We start from the raw sequence: 14,836 nt of genomic DNA on the forward strand, positions 1-14,836 counted from the left end.
CCATTGAACTAGAGAAGAGATGGTATAGTGAAGGAGTATAAAACCATCTCTAAAGGAGTTTGGAATCCACAAATCACAGTTCAGACAGACTGAATTTGAGACCCACTGTTACCCTCCCCCAACAGTGGGTCAACCAGAAAAAGATCACTCCAAAAGCGTATAAGAGCGTGTAATAGTCCCTGCGTGCCGAGGGGCTCTGCAAAAGACCCCAGGGTAACTGGGTCTAAGTAACCGCAAAGGCCTTTGTGTCACACAGGCTTAATGTTAATGGTTCAATGAAGTATGAATGTTCATGGTGTTGCATGAGCCAGGAGTTGCAAGGAGAAAAACCACTGCTCTCCAAAAGAAGGAACACTTTACTGCCCGTCTGCAGTTTTGGCTAAAGATCATCATGTGGACAAGCCAGCAGGGCGTATTGTATAAGTTGTTTTACCAAAGAATGGTTAAAAAAGGACAAAGTTAATGTTTTGGAATGGCCGAATCAAAGTCTGGACCTTAATCCAATTGAAATTTTGCGGAATGAGCTGAAGCAAGCAGTTCATGGGAGGTGAAAAACCAAAATCATCACAGAGTTGAAGTGGTTGTACTAATGTATTGAGTGATGGTCTTAAACTCCTAGATGTTGTTGTGGAGTGATTATACAGTTGTTAGAAGATTTTTTTGCAGTGAATGCTGCCAAATGGGGTCAGACCAGATACTGAAAGCAAAGATTCACATACTTTTGCAATGCACAGATATGTAACAATGGATAAATTTACTCAATAAATAATTGACAAATAAAATTTTTGTCTGATTTGTTTGATTGTGTTCTCTTTGTCTACTTTCAGGACTGCTGGAATCTGATGATGTTTTGGATCATATTTATGCAGAAATATACAAAATTGTAAAGGGTTCACAAACTTTCAGTTTGAGGTGGCACTGTTGTGTGTGTTTTGAGTAGTAGAGCGTCGTAGGATATCTTTTTTGCAAGGACCAAATTAAGTTAACATTATTACCATGCCAATCTCTCAGAGAGCTGTCACGACAGAAATAATATTCTAACTTTTTTTTTTTTTAATTCTTACCTGCACACAGTAGCTTCTGGTAATTATCATGAGAACAATTGTGTTTGTGCAAAGGAGATGTTGGACAGAGGTGAATCTGTGACTCTTTTCCTCTACACTGAATCTCTTGTGTCCACATCTGAGTGTCTTTTTTTGTCAGAAAGCACGCTGCTCCCAGCACCTGTACAGGAGCCCCACAGTCCAGCTCTCTACACACAACCTCTGCATCCTGCTGGTCAAAGGCAGCGTCACACACTGACATCCACGTCTGATTATGAAGTATCTCTAACCTCCCAGAGCAAGTGGTGTTTCCAGCAAGCTTGACATCTGAAGTAATATGAGAAAGAAATGTAAAAAACAAATGTGACAATGTTTTCATAAACTTTGTTATCTCAATGTGTAAACCATATCATTATTGGTCAGCCACAAAGCACCATTTATTATTAAGAAAAGCAATCAGGGTAAAATAATCAAATGATTCATGAAAAGTTCATTTAAAGGATTAGTCCACCAAAAAAATATATATATAAATAAAATAAAATAAAATAAAATAAAATAAAATAAAATAAAAATACATAAATTAACAAAAACAAAGAAAAATGTCATAATTTACTCACTCTCATGTCAGTCCAAACTTGAGCTGTGCAATACTGGAAGGGATTTTGTTGATAATGTTAAGTAGACAGTAATATGCATCCTTCAAAAATGTGCTTGTAAACGTCTTATATTGTACTTACAGTATAAGCATGTTCTTGTACTAACTAATTTAAAATTGATTCCCATGGGTATTTTTTGTTTTTATAAGTGCAATTTTTCTAACCTTATTAAATGTCATCTTTTATATCAAATTCTTATCAACACTCTTGATCATGTGATATTGGGTACATATATTCAGAGCTGGGTAGATTACTTACAAATTGTAATCCCTTACTGATTCCAAATTACATGACAAAAATTGTAGTCAGTACCGTAATCTATTACAGGTAATATAATGAGACTACTTTTAATTACGTTTGACCTATCTTGTTTATCACATTGATTTACCTAGAATAATCTTGTACTATATTGATATAAAAAATACAAAGATCAAGAAAATATATCTCATTTATTGTTATTAACAACATGAAGCGCATTAAAGATTACAAACAAACTGGGTTTTATGAAGGAACTGCAGGGGGTTTGTGAGTTTAATGAAAAGCTAATAATTAATTAAATCATAAAAATGTTAAATTAAAAAAATAATTTCAAAATCAATCAAAATAAAACAGGTACTAAAAAAATAAATACTTTATTTGTTTAAATGTATGTAATTTTTAAATAAATAATGTTAGAAAAATATAAAAATTAAATTTTTTTTTTTTATTATTAATGTATTTTTTTTTTAAATTTTGTGAGTGATTCATGTAAATATATTAGGTGAAATATGTCCAGATGACAAAAAAAGTTTGTTAATTTGTGCATTTTAATGTGTTTGAAAGAAAAAGCCTTACAAAAACTTAGAAATACATGGTTAAATAACCTACAAAATGATAATTCAAATAAAAATGTATGTTATGTGTTCATCAGTAGTTGATTCAATGTTGAAACACTTTTTAAACCTTAAAGGATTTTTGTAAATCCAGTGGTTAAATGCTGTGTCTTCCACAAAACTGGAAGACTTTCTGGGTGTATATATGCAGCAGACTATTTTAGGAAGGAACATTGAAAAGATGAAAAAGATGAATTAGGGAGAATCAATAAATTATGAATAATGTATTGCTATTGTGTAAATAATATGCAATCAATGTAATCCATAAAAAAAGTAATTGTAGTCTGATGTTGAGTATTTTAAAATGTAATTTAATCTAATTACAAGTACTCAATTTTTGGAATCTGATGATGTAATCCTTACAATGTTATTATGTAATTATTACTAAATTCTGATTATTTTATACCTATGTGTTTATGTTTTTTTTATGTTTTAATTGTTATTTTATGAATAAAAAGTTTAAAAGAACAGCATTTATTTGAAATATAAAACTTTAATATCATAAATTCCATTACTGTCACATTTTATCAATGTAATGCTTTTCTTTTAGGATTAAAATTTATATTTTTTTTTTTATAAATATGTATGTATATTTATTTAAATATTAATTTTAATAGGTGTTTTTGTTTTCTTGATATTCATGTGACACTAAGACCTGGAGGTAATGACTTTCAAAATTCAGCTTTGCCATCATAGAAATATAAAACATTTTAAAATATATGAAAAAAGAAAACAGTTATTTAAACTTGTAACAATCATCAAATAAATGCAGCTTTATTAGCATAAGACTTTATAAAACATTACAAAATTGTATTCTTTTGACCAGTAGTGTACTCAGTGTCAGCTGGCACGTGGTTAAAATAATAGTTTTAAGAACAATGCATATTGCACACCCATAATTTAAATTCATATGAATTTCATAATTTCTTTAACAAAAGAGAATGTTTAATTAAAGAATATCTGGGCACTTTCTTCGATGTTATTTAATGTGTTATAAGTGAAAAAAGGTTTGGGGAAGGTTTTTGGGGAAGGTAGATTAGTGGATGTTTAGTGTGTTTTCAGTCAGAAAAACTCCATTCCACTGATGGACAAATCTTCAGTGTAAGTTCTGATCCAGTACATAACTTGAAATGTGTCCAAATTGGTCCTGATCCTTGTCCAAAGTGAGCAGCACCCAGAGCATCCACAGGTTCTCCACAGTCCAGTTCTCTACACACCACTGCAGCTTCAGTCATATCCCAGAAATGATGACACACTGTTCCCCACTGACCTCTATGAAGAACCTCCACTCTACCAGCACAGCGACTGCTGCCATTTACCAACCTCACTCTAAAATTGCCTATTTAATAAATTGAAGGGGCATCAAAAAACAAATGGACAAAGGTAAAGAATGAGGAAAAAAGTATAACACAAAAAGAAAAAGAAAACTATGTGATGTTTAGTCTAGGTTTAGGGAATATTAAATTTGATTTTTAGTTTATTCAATAATAATAATAATAATAATAATAATAATAATAATAATATAGATCAAACCTGCACATGCCAGTCCAACATGACTGTTATGAGAACAGTTTTTTTCATGTGATGTTGTACAGAGGTGAATCTGAGATTCATTTCCTCTGCACTGGATCTCTTGTGTCCACATCTGAGCGTCTCCTTTGTCAAAAGCAGTTGCTCCCAGCACCTGTACAGGAGCCCCACAGTCCAGCTCTCTACACACAACCTCTGCATCCTGCTGGTCAAAGGCAGCGTCACACACTGACATCCACGTCTGATTATGAAGTATCTCTAACCTCCCAGAGCAGCGAGAACCTCCAACCAGCCGGACATCTGAAAGAACAACATTTCAGTTAAGGAAATCAATACATACTCCTTGGGGATCATCTGAAATAAAAGATATTTGTCATGTTGACATAAATATATAACACATTTGTGGACAAAATCTCATGTTGTTGATTTCATGTCATGTCTTTTTTTTCTAAAAGGGATATTTTACCCCAAAATTAAAATTTGCTGTTAAGGCAAGGCTGTCAGGCAAGTTGTACACAAATGTTTTTTCTTTTTTCAGTTGAACAGTAAAGAAGATTTTTAGCTGAAACCGTGGTTCCTGGTGATTCATAAAATGCAAGTCAGCGTTGAGAATAAAAAAGCATATCAAGGGATTCCAAAATAATACCGATGGCTCCTGACAAAATATTGAGGTCTTATGAAGTGAAATTATCGGTCTGTGCAAGAAACTGAACTTTATTTACAATATTGACTGTAATCCAGAGTCTCAGTCAACAGGGAAATACAGTTCTTTTCTGTGAACTGGTTCTTTCGGACAGTTTTTTTTTTTCAGTTAACTGGTTCAGTTCACTAGTTTGTTTATGTAATCATGCAGTGACTTAACATATATGCAATTATATAGTTAAAGCACCCAATAATGACAAGGAATTTTTGCATGTCTAAAGCATATAAAGTAAATAAACTTGTTTTTAAATAAACTTGTTAGCTTACCTTTTTACATAACAAAGAGAAACCATAAAAACTTACATTTCACTCCTTCATTCAAGTGCTCATTGGTGTTTGTTCTGAGTCGGAACTGTTTCCTCAGTTCAGTGACTGTTGGAGGAATTGGGTCTTTTGATGAGATGTTATAGGTCTGTGGAAGAAACTGAACTTTCATTTCACTCCTTCATTCAAGTGCTCATCGGTGTTTTGTGGGAGAAGTGAGTTTTGATTGAGTAACTTTAGATCTGTGCTGCTCGAGCCCTGAACAGTTTCAGATGGTTAAGTCCATTTTGGTGAACTAGTTCAACTAGTTCTCCAAAAAGAATTGATTTGTTAATGAAACAGACATCACTCCGGACCATTTGCCTGACTGAGGCTATGGATTACACATTATAATGTTGTAAGTAATGTTCAGTTGCTTGCACAGACTGATCATTTTGCTTCATAAGATGTCAATATATCATCAGGAGCCACAGGTACTAATTTTCTGGATCCACAGGTATTAATTTTTTGGATGAACTATCCCTTTAAGAAAATTTGTCTGCACAGTCATAGTGAGGCAATAAGGAGGAAACAGGATAGACACTACTATTCGTAAACAACAGAAAAACTAAATTTGTCAGCAAAATGTGGGGAATTCCACCAAAACTTGTACTGTTATTTATTTGCCACACGTGCTTCATTCATTACATGAGAATGTAGTTATAAACAAGATGCTGACGTGTATTTTTAGCAAGACCCCTGCACTTAAAATTAGTAAAATTAACAAGTAAAATTATCTGCCAGTGGGGTAAGTAAAATATTCTTAAAACAAGATTATTTTACTTACCCCACTGCCAGATAATTTTACTTGTTTTAATCAAAATGCACTTAATTTAGTTTTTTTTTTTTTTTTTTTTGTACGTAATTTAGTTTTTTTTAAGTGGTTTGGATTATATATTTATAGTATCTTGATTTAAGAATTTTTAGATATTTTGACTAGAAACAACACAAAAATACTAAGTAAGATAAGCCATTTTTTCTGCAGTGTGATTATTACAGCAATGTGTATAGTCAAAGAGAATATATAAAAAAAATATAAAAATGTTAAAATTTATATAAAAATTAATGTTTTGTACTCTAATATGAAATTTTTAGTTTACCTGAACAAATGACCTGAACTGACATGTTATAAAGACAGTTGTCCTGATAAGTCGTTGGTACAAATTTATTTTTTTTGGGTTTGGATTCAGTATACATTGCATTTTTTTTTTTTAATTTTTATTGATCCTTGTCCTGGTTGAGAATGAGTATGAGCATCCACAGGTTCTCCACAGTCCAGCTCTCTACACACCACTGCAGCATCAGCCAAACCCCAACCAAGATCACACACTGTTCCCCACTGACCTCTATGAAGAACCTCCACTCTACCAGAACAGCGACTGTGACCACCAACCAACCTCACATTTATTTTGTCTTTGAATGCATAAAAGAAGGCAATAGAAAAAGTGAGTGCCAAGTTAAAATGTGCTCTATAAACCTAAATCAACACCTAACTCTTACCAGCACACAGCAAACCAATGTTCTGTTCCCCAGAACAGTTGCTTTTGACTGATAGTGATATTGGACAGAGGTGAATCTGAGACTCATTTCCTCTGCACTGAATCTCTTGTGTCCACATCTGAGCGTCTCCTTTGTCAAAAGCAGCTGCTCCCAGCACCTGTACAGGAGCCCCACAGTCCAGCTCTCTACACACAACCTCTGCATCCTGCTGGTCAAAGGCAGCGTCACACACTGACATCCACGTCTGATTATGAAGTATCTCTAACCTCCCAGAGCAGTGAGAATCTCCAACCAGCCTGACCTCTAAGAAAAACACAATAAACAAAAGCATTGCTTAAATAAAACCATTGTTTGACTAAATAATGTAAAAACACCAAAGAAAAACACACATATAAAATACATTAATGAAGTTGAATATGGATGCACAAAAATTTTACATAGATAAGAAAAAAAATAAAATACTATACTTTATTAGATGAATTTTGCTTTTTTGTGGTGAACATATTTTGTTTGTATTTTGGTTAGATGTGGTGCAGTTATTTAGTTTAGATAAAATCACCTTACTGACAGCATTCATCCAGATCGGTCCTGATCCTGGTCCAAAATCAGCAGCACCCAGAGCATCTACAGGTTCTCCACAGTCCAGCTCTCTACACACCACTGCAGCATCAGCCAAATCCCAACCAACATCACACACTGTTCCCCACTGACCTCTATGAAGAATCTCCACTGTGCCAGCACAGCGACTGTGACCACCAACCAACCTCACATTCACACGGTCTAAATATTGAGCAATAAACAGTTGAACTCAATCAACATAATTTCTTGGTATGCTGATTAATATAAACATTCATGCTGACTCCTCCCTACTTTTAAATAATAAAAAAAAAAATTAAATAAAGGCTACACAGTAAGGCATTTTTCACACTAAAATCATGTTAACATTTTTTCTTGTCTAAACTGTTGAGACAGATAGTATTTTAAGACATACAGATTGGCCCTTTCACTTTTATTGTAACTGTCTCACTATAACCCTGATTTTTATTTATTTGTTTATTTATTTTTAAAGGAGGATCAAGTTGAAATTTATTTTGGGGATAAATAACTAAATTATTATGTTGATTGAGTTATATTAAACCTGGTGTATTTTGTTTAATACATATATTTATATATATATTTTCCCATTTACATAGTTATTATGATGTTTATTTTTTCTATTTAAATAGTTATATTGTGTAGGTGGGCAGTTTAGATGTTATAAAAGGTATTTTGTATTTTTTTTCCTGTCTCCTTTTCTTGTGATCACAATTCATTTATTTGTGATCTTGACAGCATAATCTAGCATTTATTATGCTACATTATGAATGAGCAATTAATTTTTCTTTGGTAAATGTTCACGGGACTCGCTCAAGCTAACATGTTTGTCTGTAATACTTACAAATCAATGTTTATCCTATCAGAACTTTATCGCTGCTCATGCTGAAATGTCTCCAAATGTGTGATCAGAGTGAGTGAAGTACATTTTTTTTTTTTTTTTATGCTCATACTTTGAGGCAACAAAGTTGAGACAACATTTACTATGTTGATATCACAGGACATTTTAAATTAAATTGCAATCACATGACAAGAAGACAGGAAAACAATAATAATAGCACCTTTTCCATAAATAACAAATGTTAACATTATTTTGATAATGATAATATAGTGAATAAAAAGAAGACCATCATATAAAACTTATAGATGTTTTTAAAATGGATGTGACTCCATGAGCGAGTTATAGATGTTTTTAAAGTGGGTGTGACTACATGTTTAGCAGTACAGAATCACATTCAAAATATTGTGATAATGTATGCTGTCATCCTAAACAACACATTACAGTACAGTTTAATTTTAAGTGATTTAAGAACACAATCTAACCCCCATTTCTTTTCATTTCATTTATACTTACCAGCTGTGATGAGTATTACAACTGAAGACAGTAAAATGAGTGTCAGGCATCTTCCCATCATCCTCAGCACGATTAACTCAGCAACACCCAGTACAAGCTTCTCCACACTGATGATACAGAAGTACAGACATCCTCTCAGCCTCCTTAATGAGAGAGAAAGATACCCAACACCCTCCAATCACACTCGCTATTACCTTATTAGACACAACAGAGGAAATCATCAAACAACTTCAGTGACAAATCAGAGGAGGCTTTTCTGATTTTCTCCAAATATATCAAAGATGTCAAAGCTGATGAACAACTCCTCCCCACACATCAAGACCTCACTGAGGGGATGCGTGCGCACACACACACACACACACACACACACACACACACACACACACACACACACACACACACACAAGTAGATATTTATAAGACTTGCAGGAGACAGGAAACTCTCCAGTTTATTTACAGCATCAAAGCCAAACACCTGCAGAGACGAGATAAAAGCACTGATAACTAACTGCATACTGTATGTCCGAAACATCTATTAGAGTATGCATGATGTATACATGATATTAACACATAATAAACTCAACTCTGTAAAATGAATACTAATGTAAATTAGCATTTACGTTGAACATCTGACAATGAAAATAATCTCCTTGTTAGCAGCAGAGAGAGCAGTTGTGCTACATTTCTGCTAAAGCACCTTGCATTGCATAATCATAATTCCAAATTCATAATTAATAATACATTAACCTCCACAGATTTCAGTATGGAAGAATTTTTATTTATTTATTTATTTATTTTTGATAGCATCTTGAATAAAGACAAATGAGGAAATATACAATATGCTATGCAGAGGTAGGCAACGTAGGTCCTGGAGTGATGATGTCCTGCGGAATTTAGCTCCAACCCTGAAAAAAATCTCACTTTTCTGTAGCCTTAGTAAGACCTTGATTAGTTTGTTCAGGTGTTTTTGATTAGAGTTAGAGCTAAACTCTGCAGGACAGCAGCACTCCAGGATCGATGTTGCCTACCCTTGTGCTATAGCATCATTTCAAATAAGATATGTTGTTTTTGTTAGATTAATGAATAAAGTAGATTTGGGTATTTTTTAATGTGATTTAGAATGTATCTTTCCATCTACACGTTAGCAGTTGGTTCTTGTCCAGAATATTTTACAATTTGGGTTTGGAGCAGAACTTTTGGATTGCAGTGTCAGAGCCTTTGTTTTGCAATGTGTTATTTTGGCCACTAGAGGTCCCCAGTATGCACTCACGTCAACATTGTGCCTTTCGTAATCAGTGTTATTGTTTTCACATGTTTCTCATTCTGGGCTGTCTATTTAAGCTGATCACTTCCTTTGCATCTTTGCTTGGTTATTATTGTTCCTAAGCAAGTTGCTGCCGTAAGTCTGCTCAAGTTCCAAGATCTATTCTTTGAAAGTATTTTTGAATTGTTTTCCTGTGAATAGTTTTGCTGTTTTTCTCTGAGTTTCTTGTTTTGGAGACTTTTACTATTTTTGACCCTTTCTGGTCTGAGGATTTTTCTGTTTTGTAACCTAACTCTATACAAAGGATTTTTTGTCCCCTTTTGCTGTTTTTGTTAAATAAACTCTTCTGAGTTAAGTTAACAAGGCGTCTGACTATTGGGTTCAACTACCTCCTGTGGCTCAGCGGTAGAAATTCAGACTCTGGCATCAGAGACCCAAGTTTGAGCCCCGGTCCTGACATTTTTTAGTCTTTGTTCTGTGACTTTTGGAGTTGTTTGGGTTTGTTCTTGAGATTCTGCCATTTAGTCAAAGTTCTGTGTATGTAAGAGTAGAAGCAGTCTACTCTTCCGATTTCTATACCGAGGGGGGCCCGTTGCCTGGATGCCCTATCAGGCGATGACTTTTTTTGACAGTATGCTCCCTCACAAAAATTACTTCAGACAGACTTTTGAGGCAGCTTATCAGTATAATGATCAACATACAGTTACACACACACTGACCACCAAAGGCAACTTCAGAAAGCCTTTTTTTTTGTGTGTGTTTGTGCTCAACTGGTACAAAATTTAACACACAGGTTAGTGGGATATCAAAGACAGCAAAGGATACATCTATTAACCTTAGCCAGGTTAAATACATACTGAATTGAAGCTACTTTAAAACAGATGAATACAAGGCTTTGAAGTGTAGGCTTAAAGTCTTTACAATGTCACATAAATGCTCTATATTATGTAATTTTGACAACTCACAGCTTTCAAAACTGTTTAATGGAGTTATTGTCTACTAATTATTATTATTTTATTTTTTTTTTTTTTTTTTTTATTTTTTTTATTTTTTTGATGATTTTAATAAGTTGTATGTTTTTTATGTTGTTTAAAATCATTTGAATGCTTTGACTGCATGTACTTTTCCTCACAGCTTCATTTTCATTTCAGTCAAAAATTAAATATGGCAATATAGGGTCTATGTTGCCTCCAAAAGTCTCTCAGATGAAAATATCTCATTAGGACAGGATGTGACACGATCATTGGATTCAAAAGCGTGCCTTGTTCTGGAGGCAGCATTTTTCAACTTTAAGACAATTAAGAAAATATGGACAGCATATATATATTTCCCTCTACTGTTAAAACGAAGCCAAAATGTCCCAGAAATGGCTTCTATCATCTTTTTGTGATGAATGTATTTTTTTGCCTATGATTTTGCTTCTATCATTTAATACTAATCCCATCTTTAGGAGAAATGGATTGTGTAGTATTGAACTTATGTTATATTTAGGAGCCAGAGACTGCGCAGCAGTGAATAATTTAATTATTAAAAGAAAGAGCACTTATAAATACATCATTGTGATAAGAACTGCATAAAATGACAAAAATCACATTTAGGAAAAAATGTATTTGAACTGTAATTAGATTTTCTTTAGTTTGGTTCACAGGGCTGGTTTTTTGACAAATACTGCAGCTGGCCACCAAGGGGTGATCAAAATGTTTTGGCTTCACTTTTCAACATGTGCGTCACACTTGAAACATATTAACAGGATAAATTAATTATTTCTGGCACAAAGGGGTGATTAGATTGTTTTGGATTAATTTTTTTTCATGTTGGTCATTTTAATTTTTAAATGAACCATAAATGAATAAGTATTAGATGGAAAACATTAAACGTTAAATACGCATTCCGCATTCAGTTTGCATGAATACTAGTCACAGGGGAATAGCTTGGGAGGATTGCCCTGACGTTGTGACAAGATGGCTCCGATACCCGTGTTGGATGCATCAACCTCTACTGTGAATTCGAGATCGGGATGATGAAGGATGGGTGCTGTGGTGAAGCGCTCCTTGAGTTGTTGGAAAGCATTCTGAGCTGCTGGTGACCAGTCTAAGCATTGTCTCCCTCCCCTGAGCAGCGAGGTAAGTGGAGCCGCTATGGTGCTGAAGTTCCATATAAAGCATCTGTGGAAGTTAACAAAGCCCAGAAAACGTTGTAGTTCCTTTACGGTCCTTGGTTGTGGCCAATCTAATACAGACTGAACTTTTTTGTCATCCATGGTAAGTGGACTCAGTGCTGATGATTTAGCACAGTGATGATGTTTGCGTGTGATGAAACTTGCGTTTCTGTGTCTTTGGATATGATTGTGTAGACCTTAGACATTGCAGAACTGCTCGGACGTGTTTCCCGTGCATTTCCAGGGAATCCGAGTAGATGAGGATGTCGTCAATGTAGACAGTGACCCAGTGATTGAGCATATAACAGAACACATCGTTAATGTTGGAAAGCCCGAACGGCATAACCAAATATTCGTAGTGCCCAGTGTCCATTCATCTCCCTCCCGGATATGGAGATCGAGGTGAAATATCTTGCAGAGCGCAGTTGCTCCAGAGCAGATGGAACCAGTGGCAGGGTATAACAAAACTTAACTGTGACATCATTCAGACTTCGGTAATCAATGCATGGCCACAAACCACCATCCTTCTTCTTCGCGAAGGAATAACCCTGCTGATGCTGGAGAGGTTGACGGTCTACTGAAACCTTTATCCAGTTCCTCCTCGATGTATGCCCTCATTGCCTCAGACTCTGGTTGAGATAGGGAAACACTCTTCCTTTCGTAGGCATCACTCCAAGAAGCAGGTCGATTGCGCAATCACTGGACCGATGTGGTGGAAGTTAAGAAGCTTTTGACTTGCTGAATGCTTCCATGAGATCTTGATATTCAATCGGGAGATCTGATCCAGTTGTAACTTCGACTGAGGAGAGTGAGTGGAGGTTATGACACCTGGTTGAAACTGCAGGCATTCCTTTTGACAGGGTTCTGACCATTGTTGAATGGAAATCTGGGGGTTGTGTCTCTCCAGCCAGGGTAGTCCAAGGATAACTGGGTTCTGTGGTGAGTCAATGGCGAAGAGACATATGAGTTCTGTGTGAAGGGAGCCAGTCCTTAGTGTGAGTTCTTGGGTTCTGAATTTGATCAGTCCTGTGCCCAGTGGGGATCCATCCAGTGCTGCCACAGCCAGTCAGTAGGGATTCACTTGGAAGAAGAGGAAGGTTATGAGCATTGGCAAAACTGATATCAATAAAATTTCCTGCCGCCCTAGAGTCTATCAAAGCCCTCGTCTCAACCGTGACATCGGTAATAGTTAAAGAGACGGACATCCTTAAGGGTGTATGGACTAGAACTCACCGTGGTGGTATCTTTTAGAGGTTGGTCTAGTAGAGCAGCTGGCTCTCGGATGACCTGGCAACCCACAGTAAAGGCATAGATGGTTTCTCATCTTGTGCTCTCTCCTCCGACGATAGACGATGTGTATGGGTTCAGGGTCTGGCATGGCTATGGAGGTGGGTGACAGAGCAAGTGAATGTCGTGAGGAGCATTGTGAGCATAGTAGGTTGTCGAGGCGGCTTGAGAGATTGATGAACTGTTCCAGGGTCTTCCCTCATCGCAGCAGGCCAGCTCTGACTGTAACTCAGCGGATAAGCCCTTGCGGTAAAGCAGCTTCAGGGGGCCGGTATCCCAACCGGTTTGGGCTGCGAGCGTGCGGAAAGTGAGAGAGTAATCCGCTGCGGTATCTTTGCCTTGACGAAGTGCCAGCAACTGTTCACCCACCTCTTTGCCACAGGCCGAGTGCTCTAATACCTCTCAAAACTGATGAAGGAATTCATTGAAGGAAAGAAATGACAAGCTTCCGCCCTCCCATACGGCCGCAGCCCAGTCCAACTCCCTTCCAGTCAGCAGGGAACAGATGAAAGCCATGCGACTGTTGTCTATGGGATATAACAATGGTTGTTGATCCATAAACAGAGAACATTGTAAGAGAAAGCCTTTACACTTATCTGGAGTGCCTGAAAACCGCTCTGGTAAGGAGAGTCGAGGGTTAGCAGTGTGAGGGCTTGCTGATGCATTAGTTGATCGAGACTCGGGAGTAGATGGGTTCGGTGGCGGCGCGACCAGTTGCAACGTTCTTACCAGTTCCTCCGTGAGAGACGTGAGGTGTTGCAGTTGCTGTTGCTGAGATGCTAATACGTTAGCTTGGTCTGAAACCTTCGGAGGATAGTTGATAGACCGCCGCTGGATCCGAGGCCGGCGAAGTCTTCTGTAATGATTGATCAGAAGCTTGTGGATCCATTTGCAGCTGTTTATTGAGTGAATCATGGTTAACAACAGGCGATGGTCAATCAACAGTGTTAGGAATATCAGACAATATCAAACAATACCAGGCAGGAGTCGGGGCAACCAGCAAACAATCAGAGTTCCAGGTAACAAGATCACAAGGGTAGGCGGCAGAGAATCAGAATAGTCAAACATTCCAGGGTCATACACGGAACACACTCAGAAAGGCAGGGAAAATGCTTAGAAATGTCAGCCGGGACAAAACAAGACTTCACAGTGTATGTGTGTGTGAACGCTGGTTAAATAGGCCCGTGATGAGCAACACCTGTGCCGTTAATCAGTCCAGTATGGGATTATGGGAAAATGGAGTCCAGGGTGAATGTTAATACTCAGGTGATGGTGCCCTCCGGTGGCCATCGGAGAGAGCCACAGAGGTCTGATTCCTGACAGCAGCAGAGAGACTACTGCCACCTAGCAACCAAGTACAAATAGTACTTTAAGTCTGTATATTTATAGGTAAATTATGCTCTAGTCATCTTGAAAATAAAACGTCATGTCTTTAACGTCTGTACACAGTCAGTGTTATTTGTCTGAATAGGTTATAATGTGTGTATTGTATTTTCTAATTGAGCAACATGTGTTTCAGATTCTTCAAGACTGAGCTAATTCTATGGTGTTTTATTGAATTACAGTTTCGATA

Source organism: Cyprinus carpio, chromosome A4, assembly GCF_018340385.1.
Source record: "Cyprinus carpio isolate SPL01 chromosome A4, ASM1834038v1, whole genome shotgun sequence".
NCBI lineage: Eukaryota > Metazoa > Chordata > Actinopteri > Cypriniformes > Cyprinidae > Cyprinus > Cyprinus carpio.